Raw genomic sequence first — 19,352 nt, forward strand, 5'->3', positions numbered from 1 at the left:
TATTAGCAAATCAAATATAACAATGTATTTTTAAAAATTATACACAATGTATTCCAGGTATTCACTCATTCATGAGAAAAAGTTTCAGCCATTAGAAATAAAGAATGTACTCAACTTTACAAAGAACATCTACAAAAATCTTATACGTAGCATCATCTTCAATGATAAAAAATATCCTGGTGATGATTTACTCCTATGATCAGGAACAAGGATATCCTCTCTCAACACTCCTATTCAACATTGAACTAAAATTCCTACCTGGTGAAATGGGACACTGAAAGGAAATAAAATATACAGGTTTGGGGAAAAATATATACTGTGTTTATTCACAAATGACAATGTTGCCTATGTAGAAAATCCCGAAAAATTAACCAAAAATCCTGAAATTTATGAGTGAGTATACCATGGTCACAGATACAAGATTAATATACAAAAGTGAATTGCTTTCCTAATCAAAAAATGAACAATTGGAGTTTGAAATTGTAAAATGTAATACCATTTTGTAATAGCACCAAAAAATTTAAATAACCTCAAGTCTAACAAAATATGTACAATATGTATATGTAAAAATCTCCAAAACTCTAATTTCAAAAACAAAAACACAGAACTAAGTGAATGGAGAAATGTACCATGCTTACAACTTGAACAATTAAACATTTTAAGGTGTTAATTTTTCACAGATGGACCTACAGATTCAATGTGTAACTACAACCAAAGCCCCAGAAAGCTATTTTATAGATATCAACAAATTGATGCTACAGTTTATAGAGGAAAGTAAAAGACCTAGAAGAGCCAACACGATACTGAAGAAGAAGGACAAAGTTGGAGGTCTCATATTTCCCAATTGAAAAGCTTAATACAAAGGCATAGTAATCAGGACAGTATGTTATTGCCAAAAGAACAGACATAGAGATCAATGAAACAGAATAGCCAATCTAAAAATATACCTGTACAAATATAGGTAATTGGTATTTGATAAATGATCAAAGGCAAATTAAATGGAGAAAGGGTAACTTTTTCAGTAAATGGTGCTGGAATGCTGGATATATACATGAAACAATGATTCTAGACTCATATCTACAACATTCACAAAAATTAACTAAAAATAGATGACAGATCTAAATATAAAATGAAAAACTCTAAAACTCTTAGAAAATAAAATAGAATAATATTTACATAAATTTGTATTTGGCCGTACCTTTTAGATACAGTAAAAAATCATGATTCATGAAAAAAACTAAGTTGGACTTCCTTAAAATTAAGTACTTTTGCTCTGAGAAAGACAATGTCAAGATAATGAGAGGGTGAGTCACAGACTGGGTGAAAACGTTTGCAAAAGATATATCTTATGAAGGAATCCTACCCAACGTATACACACAACTCCTAAAACTCAGTAATAGGAAAATAAACAACCTGATTACAAATAGAAAATAGATCTGGCACCTCATCAAAGAAGATATACAAATAGCCCATATACATATAAAATGATGTTCATCTGATCCTAGTACATATCACACTTATTACAATGAATAAAATCCAAAGTTGTCAGCAATATCAATTTCTGGCTAGGAGACTGAGCAACAGGAATTCTCTTTCATTGCTGGTGGTGATGTCAAATGTTATAACCACTTTGGAATGTTATAACTATTTAATTATGAATGTATATACATGTATGCACATACATATTAGCCTTAGTTTAGTAAATACAAGGGCATATTAACATTTTATTCATAATCTTCAGTTTGGAGATAATTACTTAAGCCTTAATAGAGCAGAGGAAAAGTAAAAAAGCATTCTTTAATATATTATATTAACATTAAAGAAATTAAATGTGAATTTGAATATTTAAATATAAATATATTAATTACATTAATATATTTAAATGTAAATCAATAATACATTAATATAATAAACTAGTATTTGAAACAATATTCAAACAAATGTTTTTTATCCAATTCAACTTATTACAATTTTCCTGAGAACAATGAAAGTTTGATCATGTATTTTATAATTATTATTAGAAATACTATTTTTATTATAGTTACCTTCACATTTTAGCTGTTTGAACCAAGAATTTTATTAACAATGAGAAACTGGAAACAATTGGGGATATTTTAATCTTATCAAAGTATTTGTTTTTACAATTTTATCACTACAGTTAAAATGATTAAAAATAAAAATAAATATTACTCATTTGGCTTTATATGTTTCTAAAATAGTACCCAGTGCTTCATATAAAATTAAGTATTTCTAGGATACTCTATCTCTAGGAGGTTTAACGATAATTTAATCAAAATACATAATTTTTCAAAAGTGATTTCTACTGTAAATTAACAATATTAGAAGTAGAGAAAAATAGTGGAATAGAAGGCTCCACCAATTGCCCTCCAGCAAGGACACCAATTTAACAACTATCTACACCAAACAAGCACCTTCATAAATACCACAAGACAGGTGAGCACTCACAGTACCTAGTTGTAACATCATATTTCTGAAAGAGGCACGAAGAGTTTCTGAAAATATAACCAGTGATTAATTGCTAACATGTCCCCTCTCCCATCCCCCAGCAGCAGCAGCCTGGTGTGGAAAGTGTTCCCGCACCCTAGGGAGAGGGAGAGCCAGCAATTGTGAGTCATTGAACTCAGTGCTACCCTTGTTAGAGCAGAGAGCAAAACGCAACCAAACTCAGCTGATGCCTGCACGTGGAGGGAGCATTTAAACCAGTCCTAGGCACAGAGGACTTGCTGATCTCAGTGGTCTGAACTTGAGTTCCTGTAAGCCCTACCACTGTGGGCTAAAGTGGTCTGGGGCCCCAAATAAACATGGATGGCAATCTAGACCACAAGGACTGAAATACCTAGGTAAGTCCTAGGTCTGAACTGGTCTCAGAGGCAGTAGACTGGGAGGACACATGACTGATTGAGATAGCAGCAGAGACAGCTAAGGGAATGCTGACATCATTCCTTCCCTAACACCAGGCTGCAGAGCTCATGGCTCCAAAAGAGATATCTTCCACTCACTACTGCAGAGGAAATAATGAGGAATATGTTCTCTTTCATCTTTAACATCAGCTCAGCCACAGCAGGATAGGGAAGTCAGAGTTGCGAGGCCCTCTTTCTAGGCCCTAGTACCCAGATGACATTTCCAGAAACACTTTGGGTCAGAAAGAATCCTGCTGCCTAAAAGAGAAGAACCCAGTCCTGACAGTATTAATCACTTGCTAACTAAAGAACCTGTGGTCCTTGAATAACCAACAGTGATATCCAGGGACTACATTGAGAGCCTTGGGTAAGACTCTGAGACCTGCTGGCTTCAGGAGAGACTCAGCCTACTTGCAGTGGTTGCTGTAGGGTGAGACTCCTGCCTGAGAAAACCAAAGGAAAAAGTAAAGGGGACATTGTTTTGCATCTTAGATACAAGTTGAGCCACAGGGAGGTAGAACACCAACTGAGGTCTTGGGGTCCCCCAATTCCAGGACTTGTCTCAGTGATGGCATTTCTGGACCTGACTTGGGCCAGAGGGGAGCCCATTTCCCTGAAGGGTGAGTCCTAGGCCAGGCAACATTTACCACAAGCTGACTGAAGAGGTCTTTGGCCTTAAAGGAACATTGGTGTCATTCTGGCAGCACTCACCATGGGCCTGTGGTGGCAGTGGCCACAGAGTGAGACTCCTTAGCCTTTAAAAGAGTTGGAAAGACTTCATCTTGTGGTTTAATTGCCAGCTGAGCTGCAGTACAGTAGAACATCAAGTAGACTTCTAAAGTTTTTGACTCTAGACCCTGACTCCTAGAAGGTACCTCTGGACCCACTGTGGGCCTGGTAGAACTCACTTCACCGAATGAAAGGAGAGGCTTGATTTGCCACCTACTTATTGTAGAGCCCCAGGGGCTTCAGCAAATATAGGCAGTAGCCAGGGAGTCCTCATATCAGCAATTGGGTGAGATCCAGTGCTGTGCTGGCTTTAGGTCTGACCCAATGCAATTATGGCGGTGGTGGACGCAGGCTGCTTGTGACCACTCTATCACCAGTTTCAGGTGGCTCAGAATAGAGAGGTAAACTCCAATTGTTTGGCAGAAAGAAAGAGAAGAGAATAAGAATTTTCAGAGAATTCTCCAAGAACTTACTCAACACTATCACGGTGGTACCTCAATCAGTCTGTAAGAACCACAGTGTTGCAGGGCTTGAGGTGTTCCCTAGAGTAGATACAGCTTAGATCACAACACCCATATCCAGTCAAATACATCAAAAGCCTTCCCAAAAAGGACAAGTACAAACAGTACTAGACAGTGAAGACTACAATAAATACTTAGGGCTTTAATGCACAGACAGAGAAACATCTACAAGTATTAAGACACCCAGGAAAACATGTTCTCATGAAACAACCAAAATAAGGCACCAGAGACCAACCCTGGAGCAACAGAGATATATGACCTTTTAGAGAGAGAATTAAAAATAGCAGTGTTAAGAAAACTCAAAGAAATTCAAGATAACACAACAGAAGGAATTCAGAATGCTAGTAAATAAATTTAACAGAGTTTTAAATAATTTTTTAATAATTAAGCAGAAATTCTGGAGTTGAAAAATACAATTGGTATCCTGAAGAACGCATCAGAGTCCCTTAACAGCAGAATTGGTCAAGCAGAAGAAAGAATTAGTGAACCTGAAGATGGGATATTTGAAAATACATAGAGGAGACAAAAGAAATAATAAATGAAGCATATCTATATGATCTAGAAAATAGACTCAAAAGGGCAAATCTAAGACTTATTGGACTTAAAGGATAGAAAGTTTATTCAAAGGGATAACAGAGAACTTCCCAAACCTAGAGAAATTTATCAATAGCCAAGTACAAGAAGGTTATCAAATGCCAAGCAGATTTATCCCACAGAAGACGACCTTAACACATTTAATAAGCAAACTCCTGAAGGTCAGGGATACAGAAAGAATTTTAAAACCAGCAAGATAAAAGAAAAAATAACATGCAATGGAGCACCAATATGTCTGGCAGCAAACTTTTCAGTGGAAATCTTACAGACAGGACAGAGTGGCATGACATATTTAAAGTGCTGAACGAATAAACAGATGCAATAAACATACTTGTGCATGTGTCTTTATGGCAGCATGATTTATAATCCTTTGGGTATATATCCAGTAATGGAATTGCTAGGTCAAATGGTATTTCTAGTTCTAGGTCCTTGAGGAATTGCCACACTGTCTTCCACAATGGTTGAACTAGTTTACAGTCCCACCAACAGTGTAAAAGTGTTCCTATTTCTCCACATCCTCTCCAGCACCTGTTGTTTCCTGACTTTTTAATGGTCACCATTCTAACTAGTGTGAGATGGTATCTCATTGTGGTTTGATTTGCATTTCTCTGATGGCCAGTAATGATGAGCATTTTTTCATGTGTCTGTTGGCTACATAAATGTATCTTCTTTTGAGAAGTGTCTGTTCATATCCTTTGCCCACTTTTTGATGGGGTTGTTTGCTTTTTTCTTGTAAGTTTGAGTTCTTTGTAGCTTCTGGATATTAGCTCTTTGTCAGATGAGTAGATTGCAAAAATTTTCTCCCATTCTGTAGGTTGCCTGTTCACTCTGATGGTAGTTTCTTTTGCTGTGCAGAAACTCTTTAGTTTAATTAGATCCTATTTGTCTATTTTGGCTTTTTTTTTTTATTTTTTATTTTTGAGACGGAGTCTTGCTCTGTCACCCAGGCTGGAGTGCAGTGGCGCGATCTCAATTCACTGCAAGCTCCACCTCCCGGGTTCCTGCCATTCTCCTGCCTCAGCCTCCCAAGTAGCTGGGACTACAGGCGCCGCCATCACGCCTGGCTAATTTTCTTGTATTTTTAGTATAGACGGGGTTTCACCGTGTTAGCCAGGATGGTCTCGATCTCCTGGCCTCGTGATCTGCCTGCCTCGGCCTCCCAAAGTGCTGGGATTACAGGCTTGAGCCACCGCGCCCGGCCTATTTTGGCTTTTGTTGCCATTGCTTTTGGTGTTTTAGACATGAAGTCCTTGCCCATGCCTATGTCCTGAATGGTATTGCCTAGGTTTTCTTCTAGGGTTTTTATGGTTTTAGGTCTAACATTTAAGTCTTTAATCCATCTTGAATTAATTTTTGTATAAGGTGTAAGGAAGGGATCCAGTTTCAGCTTTCTACATATGGCTAGCCAGTTTTCCCAGCACCATTTATTAAATAGGGAATCCTTTCCCCAGTTCTTGTTTTTCTCAGGTTTGTCAAATATTAGATGGTTGTAGATGTGTGGTATGATTTCTGAGGTCTCTGTTCTGTTCCATTGGTATATAGCTCTGTTTTGGTACCAGTACCATGCTGTTTTGGTGACTGTAGCCTTGTAGTATAGTTTGAAGTCAGGTAGCATGATGTCTCCAGCTTTGTTCTTTTTGCTTAGGACTGTCTTGGCAATGCGGGCTCTTTTTTGGTTCCATATGAACTTTAAAGTAGTTTTTTCCAATTATGTGAAGCAAGTCATTGGTAGCTTGATGAGGATGGCATTGAATCTTTAAATTACCTTTCACAATATTGATTCTTCCTATCCATAATCATGGAATGTTCTTCCATTTGTTTGTGTCCTCTTTTATTTCACTAAGCAGTGGTTTGTAGTTCTCCTTGAAGAGGTCCTTTACATCCCTTGCAAGTTGGATTCCTAGGTATTTTATTCTCTTTGAAGCAATTGTGAATGGGAGTTCACTCATGATTTGGCTCTCTGTTTGTCTGTTATTGGTGTATAAGAATGCTTGTGATTTTTGCACATTGATTTTGTATCCTGAGACTTTGCTGAAGTTACTTATCAGCTTAAGGAGATTCTGGGCTGAGATGATGTGGTTTTCTAAATATACAATCATGTCATGTGCAAACAGGGACAATTTGACTTCTTCTTTTCCTAACTGAATACCACTCATAGGTGGAAACTGAACAATGAGAACACTAGGACAGAGGAAGGGTAACATCACACACTGGGGCCTATCATGGGGTGAGGGGAGGGGGGGAAGGATAGTATTAGGAGATATACCTAATGTAAATGACGAGTTAATCGATGCAGCACACTAACATGGCACATGTATACATATGTAACAAACCTGCACGTTATGCACATGCACCCTAGAACTTAAAGTATAATTTTAAAAAGTGCTGAAGGAAATAATAATAATAAACTTTCTACCCTAGAATAGTATATCCAAAAAAGTATCCTTCAAACATAAAGGAGAAAGACTTTTCCAAACAAATAAAAGCTCATGGATTTCATCAAAACCAGACCTGTTCTACATGAAATGCTAAAGGAAATACTTCAATTAGAAAGAAAAGGATGTTAATGAGCAACAAGTAGTAACCTAAAGGTACAGAACTCACTGGTAATAGTAAGTACACAGAAAAACACAGAATGTTCTAACATTGTAACTCTGGTGTGTAAACTACACTTTTCCTAAATAGAAAGACTAAGTGATGAACCAATAAAAAATAGTAACATCAACATTTCAAAACATAAATACAATGAAAAATAAATAGAATTAACAAAAAGTTAAAAGAGGGAGGGAATAAGGTGTAGGTTTTTTATTAGTTTTCCCTTTGTTTATGCAAACAGTGTCATCAGATTAAAATAATGGCTTATAAAATAGCATTTGCAATCCTCATGGTAAACTAAAACCAAAAAACATACAACATATACATACACACACAAAAAAAAAATAAAAAGCAAGAAACTAAATTATATAACCAGAGAAAATAACCTTCACTAAAGAAATACAGGAACAACAACAACAACAAAAAGAAACAGAAGAGCACAAAACAGCCAGAAAACAAATAACAAAATGGCAGGAGTAATTTCTTACTTATCAGTAACACTGAATGTAAATGGACTAAACTCTCCAATAAAAGACACAGAGTGTCAGAATGAATTAAAAAACAAGACTTAGTGATTTTTTTGCCTACAGGAAACACACTTGACCTATAAACACAGACATACTGAAACTAAAGTCATAGAAAAAGATATTTCATGTGAATGGAAACCAACAAAGATCAGAAGTATCTATACTGATATCAGACACAATCAATTTCAAGACCAGAACTATAAGAAGAGACAAGGAAGGTCACTATATAATGCTAAAGGGGTCAATTAAATAAAAAGATATAACAATTTTAAATATATGTATATATGCATCCAACACTGGAGCACTCAGATATATAAAGGAAATATTTGAGCTAAAGAGAGAGGTAGACTTCAATACAATAGTAGCTGGAGACTTCAACACTCCACTTTCAGCATTGGACAGATCTCCCAAATAGAAAATCAACGTAGAAACATCAGACTTAACCTGCACTGTAGATCAAAGTGACCTAATAGATATTTAAAGAATTTTCATCAAACAGCTGCAGAATACACATTACTTTCCTTAGCACCTGGATCATTCTCTAGGATTGAACATACATTAAGTCACAAAACAAGTCTTAAAACATTAAAACATTGAGATAATATCAATCATCTTCTCTGACAATGGAATGAAACTAGAAATCAATAGAGATTTTGGAAACTACACAAATACATGGAAGTTAAAGCATACGCTCTGGAATGACCAGTTAATAAAAAAAATTAAGGAGATTTAAAAATTTTTTATAACAAATGAGAATGGAAACAACACATCAAAACCTATGGGATACAGCGAAGCAGTACTAAGAGGGAAGTTCATAGCTATCAGTATCCACATCAAAAAGGAGAAAAATTGCAAATAAACAAGTTAACAGTGCATCTTAAAGAATTAGAAAAGCGAGAGCAAACAAAACCCAAAATCAATAGAGGAAAAGATATAATAAAGATCAGAGCAGAAATAAATGACATTGAAATGAAGAAAATACAAAAGGTCAATAAAACAAAGCTTTTTTTAAAAAGGTAAACAAAATTGACAAATCTTTAGCCAGACTATGAAAAAAATAGAGGGGGGGGGAGCAAGATGGCCGAATAGGAGCAGCTCCAGTCTCCAACTCCCAGTGCAAGCGACACAGAAGACCAGTGATTTCTGCATTTTCAACTGAGGTACTGGGTTCATCTCACTGGGGAGTGCCGGACGATCGGTGCTGGTCAGCTGCTGCAGCCCGACCAGCGAGAGCTGAAGCAGGGCGAGGCATTGCCTCACCTGGGAAGCGCAAGGGGGAAGGGAATCCCTTTTCCTAGCCAGGGGAACTGAGACACACAACACCTGGAAAATCGGGTAACTCCCACCCCAATACTGCGCTTTAAGCAAACAGGCACACCAGGAGATCATATCCCACACCTGGCCGGGAGGGTCCCACACCCACGGAGCCTCCCTCATTGCTAGCACAGCAGTCTGTGATCTACCGGCAAGGCAGCAGCAAGGCTGGGGGAGGGGCGCCCGCCATTGCTGAGGCTTAAGTAGGTAAACAAAGCTGCTGGGAAGCTCGAACTGGGTGGAGCTCACAGCAGCTCAAGGAAACCTGCCTGTCTCTGTAGACTCCACCTCTGGGGACAGGGCAATAACAAACACAGCCGAAACCTCTGCAGACGCAAACGACTCTGTCTGACAGCTTTGAAGAGAGCAGTGGATCTCCCAACACGGAGGTTGAGATCTGAGAAGGGACAGACTCCCTGCTCAAGTGGGTCCCTGAACCCTGAGTAGCCTAACTGGGAGACATCCCCCACTAGGGGCAGTCTGACACCCCACACCTCACAGGGTGGAGTACACCCCTGAGAGGAAGCTTCCAAAGCAAGAATCAGACAGGTACACTCGCTGTTCAGAAATATTCTATCTTCTGCAGCCTCTGCTGCTGATACCCAGGCAAACAGGGTCTGGAGTGGACCTCAAGCAATCTCCAACAGACCTACAGCTGAGGGTCCTGACTGTTAGAAGGTAAACTATCAAACAGGAAGGACACCTACACCAAAACCCCATCAGTACATCACCATCATCAAAGACCAGAGGCAGATAAAACCACAAAGATGGGGAAAAAGCAGGGCAGAAAAGCTGGAAATTCAAAAAATAAGAGCGCATCTCCCCCGGCAAAGGAGCGCAGCTCATCGCCAGCAACGTATCAAAGCTGGACGGAGAATGACTTTGACGAGATGAGAGAAGAAGGCTTCAGTCCATCAAATTTCTCAGAGCTAAAGGAGGAATTACGTACCCAGCGCAAAGAAACTAAAAATCTTGAAAAAAAAGTGGAAGAATTGATGGCTAGAGTAATTAATGCAGAGAAGGTCATAAACGAAATGAAAGAGATGAAAACCATGACACGAGAAATACGTGACAAATGCACAAGCTTCAGTTACCGACTCGATCAACTGGAAGAAAGAGTATCTGCGATTGAGGATCAAATGAATGAAATGAAGCGAGAAGAGAAACCAAAAGAAAAAAGAAGAAAAAGAAATGAACAAAGCCTGCAAGAAGTATGGGATTATGTAAAAAGACCAAATCTACGTCTGATTGGGGTGCCTGAAAGCGAGGGGGAAAATGGAACCAAGTTGGAAAACGCTCTTCAGGATATCATCCAGGAGAACTTCCCCAACCTAGTAGGGCAGGCCAACATTCAAATCCAGGAAATACAGAGAACGCCACAAAGATACTCCTCGAGAAGAGCAACTCCAAGACACATAATTGCCAGATTCACCAAAGTTGAAATGAAGGAAAAAATCTTAAGGGCAGCCAGAGAGAAAGGTCGGGTTACCCACAAAGGGAAGCCCATCAGACTAACAGCAGATCTCTGGCAGAAACTCTCCAAGCCAGAAGAGAGTGGGGGCCAATATTCAACATTCTTAAAGAAAAGAATTTTCAACCCAGAATTTCATATCCAGCCAAACTAAGTTTCATAAGTGAAGGAGAAATAAAATCCTTTACAGATAAGCAAATGCTTAGAGATTTTGTCACCACTAGGCCTGCCTTACAAGAGACCCTGAAGGAAGCACTAAACATGGAAAGGAACAACCGGTACCAGCCATTGCAAAAACATGCCAAAAAGTAAAGACCATCGAGGCTAGGAAGAAACTGCATCAACTAACGAGCAAAATAACCAGTTAATATCATAATGGCAGGATCAAGTTCACACATAACAATCTTAACCTTAAATGTAAATGGACTAAATGCTCCAATTAAAAGACACAGACTGGCAAACTGGATCAAGAGTCAAGACCCATCAGTCTGCTGTATTCAGAAGACCCATCTCACACGCAGAGACATACATAGGCTCAAAATAAAGGGATGGAGGAAGATTTACCAAGCAAATGGAGAACAAAAAAAAGCGGGGGTTGTAATACTAGTCTCTGATAAAACAGACTTTAAACCATCAAAGATCAAAAGAGACAAAGAAGGCCATTACATAATGGTAAAGGGATCAATTCAACAGGAAGAGCTAACTATCCTAAATATATATGCACCCAATACAGGAGCACCCAGATTCATCAAGCAAGTCCTTAGAGACTTACAAAGAGACTTAGACTACCATACAATAATAATGGGAGACTTCAACACTCCACTGTCAACATTAGACAGATCAACGAGACAGAAAGTTAACAAGGATATCCAGGAATTGAACTCATCTCTGCAGCAAGCAGACCTAATAGACATCTATAGAACTCTCCACCCCAAATCAACAGAATATACATTCTTCTCAGCACCACATCGTACTTACTCCAAAATCGACCACGTAATTGGAAGTAAAGCACTCCTCAGCAAATGTACAAGAACAGAAATTATAACAAACTGTCTCTCAGACCACAGTGCAATCAAACTAGAACTCAGGACTAAGAAACTCAATCAAAACCGCTCAACTACATGGAAACTGAACAACCTGCTCCTGAATGACTACTGGGTACATAACGAAATGAAGGCAGAAATAAAGATGTTCTTTGAAACCAATGAGAACAAAGATACAACATACCAGAATCTCTGGGACACATTTAAAGCAGTGTGTAGAGGGAAATTTATAGCACTAAATGCCCACAAGAGAAAGCAGGAAAGATCTAAAATTGACACTCTAACATCACAATTAAAAGAACTAGAGAAGCAAGAGCAAACACATTCGAAAGCTAGCAGAAGGCTAGAAATAACTAAGATCAGAGCAGAACTGAAGGAGATAGAGACACAAAAAACTCTCCAAAAAATCAATGAATCCAGGAGTTGGTTTTTTGAAAAGATCAACAAAATTGACAGACCACTAGCAAGACTAATAAAGAAGAAAAGAGAGAAGAATCAAATCGACGCAATTAAAAATGATAAAGGGGATATCACCACCGACCCCACAGAAATACAAACTACCATCAGAGAATACTATAAACACCTCTACGCAAATAAACTGGAAAATCTAGAAGAAATGGATAATTTCCTGGACACTTACACTCTTCCAAGACTAAACCAGGAAGAAGTTGAATCCCTGAATAGACCAATAGAAGGCTCTGAAATTGAGACAATAATTAATAGCCTACCGACCAAACAAAGTCCAGGACCAGATGGATTCACAGCTGAATTCTACCAGAGGTACAAGGAGGAGCTGGTACCATTCCTTCGGAAACTATTCCAATCAATAGAAAAAGAGGGAATCCTCCCTAACTCATTTTATGAGGCCAACATCATCCTGATACCAAAGCCTGGCAGAGACACAACAAAAAAAGAGAATTTTAGACCAATATCCCTGATGAACATCCATGCAAAAATCCTCAATAAAATACTGGCAAACTGGATTCAGCAGCACATCAAAAAGCTTATCCACCATGATCAAGTGGGCTTCATCCCTGGGATGCAAGGCTGGTTCAACATTCGCAAATCAATAAACATAATCCAGCATATAAACAGAACCAAAGACAAGAACCACATGATTATCTCAATAGATGCAGAAAAGGCTTTTGACAAAATTCAACAGCCCTTCATGCTAAAAACGCTCAATAAATTCGGTATTGATGGAACGTACCTCAAAATCATAGGAGCTATTTATGACAAACCCACAGCCAATATCATACTGAATGGACAAAAACTGGAAAAATTCCCTTTGAAAACTGGCACAAGATAGGGATGCCCTCTCTCACCACTCCTATTCAACATAGTGTTGGAAGTTCTGGCTAGGGCAATCAGGCAAGAGAAAGAAATCAAGGGTATTCAGTTAGGAAAAGAAGAAGTCAAATTGTCCCTGTTTGCAGATGACATGATTGTATATTTAGAAAACCCCATTGTCTCAGCCCAAAATCTCCTTAAGCTGATAAGCAACTTCAGCAAAGTCTCAGGATACAAAATTAATGTGCAAAAATCACAACCATTCTTATACACCAGTAACAGAAAACAGAGAGCCAAATCATGAATGAACTTCCATTCACAATTGCTTCAAAGAGAATAAAATATCTAGGAATCCAACTCACAAGGGATGTAAAGGACCTCTTCAAGGAGAACTACAAACCACTGCTCAGTGAAATCAAAGAGGACACAAACAAATGGAAGAACATACCATGCTCATGGATAGGAAGAATCAATATCGTGAAAATGGCCATACTGCCCAAGGTTATTTATAGATTCAATGCCATCCCCATCAAGCTACCAATGAGTTTCTTCACAGAATTGGAAAAAACTGCTTTAAAGTTCATATGGAACCAAAAAAGAGCCCACATCTCCAAGACAATCTCAACTGTTAATATCAGTTTTTGTTTTTCTTTCCAGATATCCTGGTGGAGGTGTAGTGCTGTTAATTTTCATTTCCCTGAAAATGAATGTCATATATATTTTATATAATATTTGCCATTTGGATACCCTCTTTTTATGAGATGTCTACTCAATATATAGCCTATTAATAGGCTTTATCTTTTTATTATTGCTTTGAAGTTCTTCATGAATCCTGTATAAGAGTTCTCTATCATATATGTGTGTCATATATGTTTATCTACCTATCGGTCCATCAGTCCACCCACCTATAACAAATATATTATCTTCCTTTTGTCTGTAGCTTGACAAGACACTTTGTTACTACTGTATTTTAATGCTTAAATACTTTTTGTTTTTAACTTAACAAAGTAATTGTTTTTTCCTTTCATGGTCAATACTGTGAGTTCAATCTAAGAAATCCTTGCCTGTCCCAGGGTGGAGAAGAAATTCCATGAATTCTTCCTGGAATTCATTTTTTGCTAAAACCAGATGTGTGGTGTTTTTTTTCTGAACACAAATCTGATTTATTTTCTCACTTGCCCTAATAACCACACTGTCTTCATTATTTTATCTTTATAAATCCTAATTTCTGGTAGAGAATCACTTTGTAATTCTCTGTCTGTTGAGACTTGGGTTCACATTATATTGAATCTTTACAGAGTTTGGGGAAAATGTTATTTTAACAATTCTGAGTTTTCCAATCTATGGACACAGTCTACAATTTCTATTGATTTGTCTTTGTTAAGTATTTTAACTATGTTTTGCACTTTTAAGCATGGAAACTTGAACATCTTTTGATGGATTTTTTTCTCTCACGAAGCTTATTTTTAGTGCTATTGTGGTATTTTAAGTTTACTATTGTTTGTTGCTAAGTACATAGAAATAAAATTGAATTTTGTATATTGAATTATATTCAGTGACTATCATTTGTAATTTTTGGTAGGTTCTTTTGCATTTACTCTGTATACAAACATATTTGGGAATAAAGATACTTTATTTTTTCTTTCCAATATGTATGCCGTTTATTTATTTTTCTCTCCTTATTACACTGGTGGAAATGGAAGTAAATGTTTAATAAAAATAGTAAGAGTAGATATTGTTTTCTTCTCCCAACACTCAGGGGGAAAGCTTTTAATATGCCATCATTAATTGTTATGTTAGCCATTTTTTTTTTGCTTTCAGAGCTACCTTTCAACAGATTCACATAATATCTCTTCTCTTATATATATACTTAGTTTAAAGCCGATATCAAAATATGTTGAGAAAGACAAAGAATAATAATTATAAATGCAAGAGAAAATGCTCAGTTGTATTCAAAGTGATGATTGATCACATGCTATTTGCCATTTTCTATTTCTTTTAAAGTATAAAAACCTGACTTGGAGAAATCATAATATAGAAAATTTAGTATCTTTAAGAAAGTCAGGTCCATATTTGGTCCTGCAGAGGAACTTAACACCTCTACAATAAGGTCCACTGCATTAGATCCTGACATTTACCAGTCCCTCCTCTATTCTTTTAAGTGTACCATCTTCCTGGATTGGGGGAAAAGTGTCCACAAAGCCAAGGGAAGTTCTCACTAGGACCTTACAGTAGGTAAAATTAGCATTATGTAGGTACATCAAAGTCTACAAGATTTCTGTTCTGGTTGACATATGGGGAGATTCTGTTTATTTTGTCCAACATCTATTGTTTTATCTTGATCTTATTCTCCAGACCTCAAAATCTTGCTTCCAAGGTTAATTCTTCACTATTTGTTTGGCTTTTATTCTAACTGATAATATTTGATCATTTAGCTGGTTGATGTTTGTATACATTTATTTTTTCCACAGCATTTAGGCTAACATCAGACCTTACATTTCTATTGTGGTGTCACTGCTTCCTATTAAGAGAGAGATGGTACACTTGTAGTAAAGCCAGGACAATACTCCTATGTGTTCCATACTGATTTATGGACATTGCTATCCTGTGTCATTTTTGTTCTTTTGATTGCTCTATGGTGTTCTTTTCATTGCAACTTTTTTAGCTTTCGGTAATTCCCCTCTAACAGATTGTCTTATGCCTATTGTGAAAGTTCATATTCTAATTTTATTCAGAGCTGTATTTGTTCCATCAGGAAATATATTTAGGAGTTGACATCAAATATACTTAAATGTAAAAATTACTGACTAAATCTAGTTTCTCTAGATATATATATCTAGTTACCCCTTCTTCTAGGTTACTTGTAGATAATAAGGATATGGCAAGATTAAAAGAGACAATGGTTGAGAGGTTCCTAGATTTGAAGATAAGCATGAAACATGACAGTTAAGGATTAAACCAAGTAATCAACCATAATAATTTAATTCCAAGATTGTAAAACTAAAATATAAATTTTTACAACAGCTATAGTTATTATAAAAAATATTACAACCAAATTAATAATGGTGCTTCGAATGTCGGACCCCTCACCAGAATGATGTCCAAAAAGCTCTTAAGTAATATCCTCAACATGGTGAGGATAAATCACTGTCAACCTAAAATTATATATCATGCTAAAAGATTATTCAAAAATGAGGGTAAAATAATGATAAGTTAAAACACAGGGAAACAGAGAGTATTAATCATGGCTAATTGTTTAAGGAAATACAAAAAACAATGTATCACAATAAGAACATTGAATCCAGGCAGAAAGATTGGGTAGGAATTGGTGAAGGTGAACAAAGAAATTAGTGTATGTGACAATAGTTCAATATGTGCTTATTTACTGCTAAAAAATAATTTTAATTATTTTGAATATTTTAATGAGTCAATAGTTCAAAAAAAATCAAAAAGTAGCTCTTTCTTCTCCTACTTCCAATTCTCTCATGCATTTACTTTATGCTACTGTATAATAAAAATATATGTATAAAGACAGAGCTGGTATTTGTTTCCCTTATTCTGAAAGAATGAGGATTATATGAGTAGTACATACATAACAGCAATATGATTAATATGGAGTTTCCTGAAGCTTTGTTCAGGACAAATGTAGAATGTATTCAGTAATTTGCAAAACAGAAGAAGATTATAGTCCTTATTTACAATAAAATAAAATCTCCCATAAAGGTAAAAAAGCTGTTAGTGTATTAAAAATGGAAAAAAAAATAGGTATATCTGATGGTTTTTATGGATGTAGATGTGTTGTAAGTGTAACAGTTTGCTAAATTTTCCTTTGTCAAATTACCTACCCTATCATGTGTTCTATGAAATGATTCAGTATGTATGGTCACTTGATTCTCCCTTATAAAATTAGTTTCATTATCATCATCATTTTACTTTTACTTCCAATGTAGTGATTTCTTGATGCATTGTTAATCTCTATTATATTTTGTTAGAGATTTTTAAAAAAGGTATTCACCTAAGTTTATAGTTAAAAATATTTGGCCAATAATAAGAAAAATATTTTGGGAGCTCAAATTAATCGCCTTGTTTTCCCATTTGGGTTAAAGAGAGTATTACATGAAAAAACAGAACATACTGATACACCAATATAAAAGTGTATCTTACAAATATTTTATGCCAGCTTTGATTCTAAAACATCTGGAATTTTATTTGGCACCTCCAATCTTTTCTGGAGTACAAAACAGTTGTGTTTTATAGTGGCACTAAATCAACATGCATCTTCCCCTGAGTTTGTCTGCCACTCTTTAATACTTAGATTCTTGAATGCTTGCTGTCAGTAAAACAAATAATGCAAGGCGCTATGGGGGGCAACATGGATCAATAGATAAGGTAAGTGTTTCAATAGCATCAACCAGTGTTTGCAAGAATATATTGCCAGTTGCTATGGGCATATAGTTAGTGGTGACAGCAAATGCATACAAGTATAATCATTTCTCTCTGCAAAAAGCTGAACACTATTTTGTCATTTAAAGGAAATGTGGAAGATGATCAATCAGCTCAATTGAATAAGGAAAGGCTATACCTAAAACCATAAAAACCCTAGAAGAAAACCTAGGTAATACCATTCAGGACATAGGCATGGGTAAGGACTTCATGTTTAAAACACCAAAAGCAACGGCAACAAAAGCCAAAATTGACAAATGGGATCTAATTAAAGAGTTTCTGCACAGCAAAAGAAACTACCATCAGAGTGAATAGGCAACCTACAGAATGGGAGAAAATTTTTGCAATCTATTCATCTGACAAAGGGCTAATATCCAGAACCTACAAAGAACTCAAACAAATTTACAAGAAAAAACAAACAACCCCATCAAAAAGTGGGCAAAGGATATGAACAGACACTTCTCAAAAGAAGACATTCATACAGCCAACAGACACATGAAAAAATGCTCATCACTGGCCATCAGAGAAATGCAAATCAAAACCACAATGAGATACCATCTCACACCAGTTAGAATGACAATCATTAAAAAATCAGGAAACAACAGGTGCTGGAGAGGATGTGGAGAAATAGGAACACTTTTACACTGTTGGTGGAACTGTAAACTAGTTCAACCATTGTGGAAAACAGTGTGGCGATTCCTCAAGGATCTAGAACTAGAAATACCATTTGACCCAGCCATCCCATTACTGGGGATATACCCAGAGGATTATAAGTCATGCTGCTATAAAGACACATGCACACGTATGTTTACTACGGCACTATTCACAACAGCAAAGACTTGGAATCAACCCAAATGTCCATCAGTGACAGACTGGATTAAGAAAATGTGGCACATATACACCATGGAATACTATGCAGCCATAAAAAAGAATGAGTTCGTGTCCGTAGGGACATGGATGCAGCTGGAAACCATCATTCTCAGCAAACTATCGCAAGAACAGAAAACCAAATACCTCATGTTCTCACTCATAGGTAGGAACTGAACAATGAGATCACTTGGACACAGGAAGGGGATCATCACACACCGGGTCCTATTGTGGGGAGGGGTGAGGGGGAGGGATAGCATTAGGAGATATACCTAATGTAAATGAAGAGTTGATGGGTGCAGCACACCAACATGGCTCATGTATACATATCTGCACGTTGTGCGCATGTACCCTAGAACTTAAAGTATAATTTAAAAAAAAAGTTGAAATGCTGACAGTTATTGTAAAGAAACCAGATTTCTTAATATTTTTGCCAAGAAAAAAAAATCCACCAATCCTCTTGTACTAAGAGACTACTATAGCTAGCACCTCACACTTGTGGGGCAGGGAAGATAGATGCATTAAATACAAGTAGGATGTTCCTTCACTTGATGCCATGGCTATTTAATATTGAGTATTCCCACTCTAAACACATATGTTTCAGAAGAGAACTTCATATTAAAATAAAATTTTAAAAGGATTAGATAATATTAAAGCTTTATAACATAATTGACTCCTTGTAATAAACAATGCAAATATTTCAGAGTTTCTTTTGGTGTGTATACATCTCCAACATTTCATAAAATCATGAAAACCACTATGAGTTTTTTCTTGTTTCTGGACTATTACAAAAACGGTGTTACCACTATCTTTCTACTTTTTTTTTAACCTTATGTAAGTACTCTCAGAGGAGTCTAATTTGTAGCTATTTTGAAATGGCAACATTTCAAAATCATAAAACTTTGTTGTTCTAGGGTTATATATTATCCTCTAAATAATAGAATTCCAGTGAGCTGGAACAATCTGCTGCAGCTGATGTTTTAGCAAACAGACTATTCCCTGAAGCACAGTTGGAATTACATCCAACTGTCAAGGAG

The sequence above is a fragment of the Macaca thibetana genome, chromosome 14 (genome assembly GCF_024542745.1).
Source record: "Macaca thibetana thibetana isolate TM-01 chromosome 14, ASM2454274v1, whole genome shotgun sequence".
Lineage (NCBI taxonomy): Eukaryota > Metazoa > Chordata > Mammalia > Primates > Cercopithecidae > Macaca > Macaca thibetana.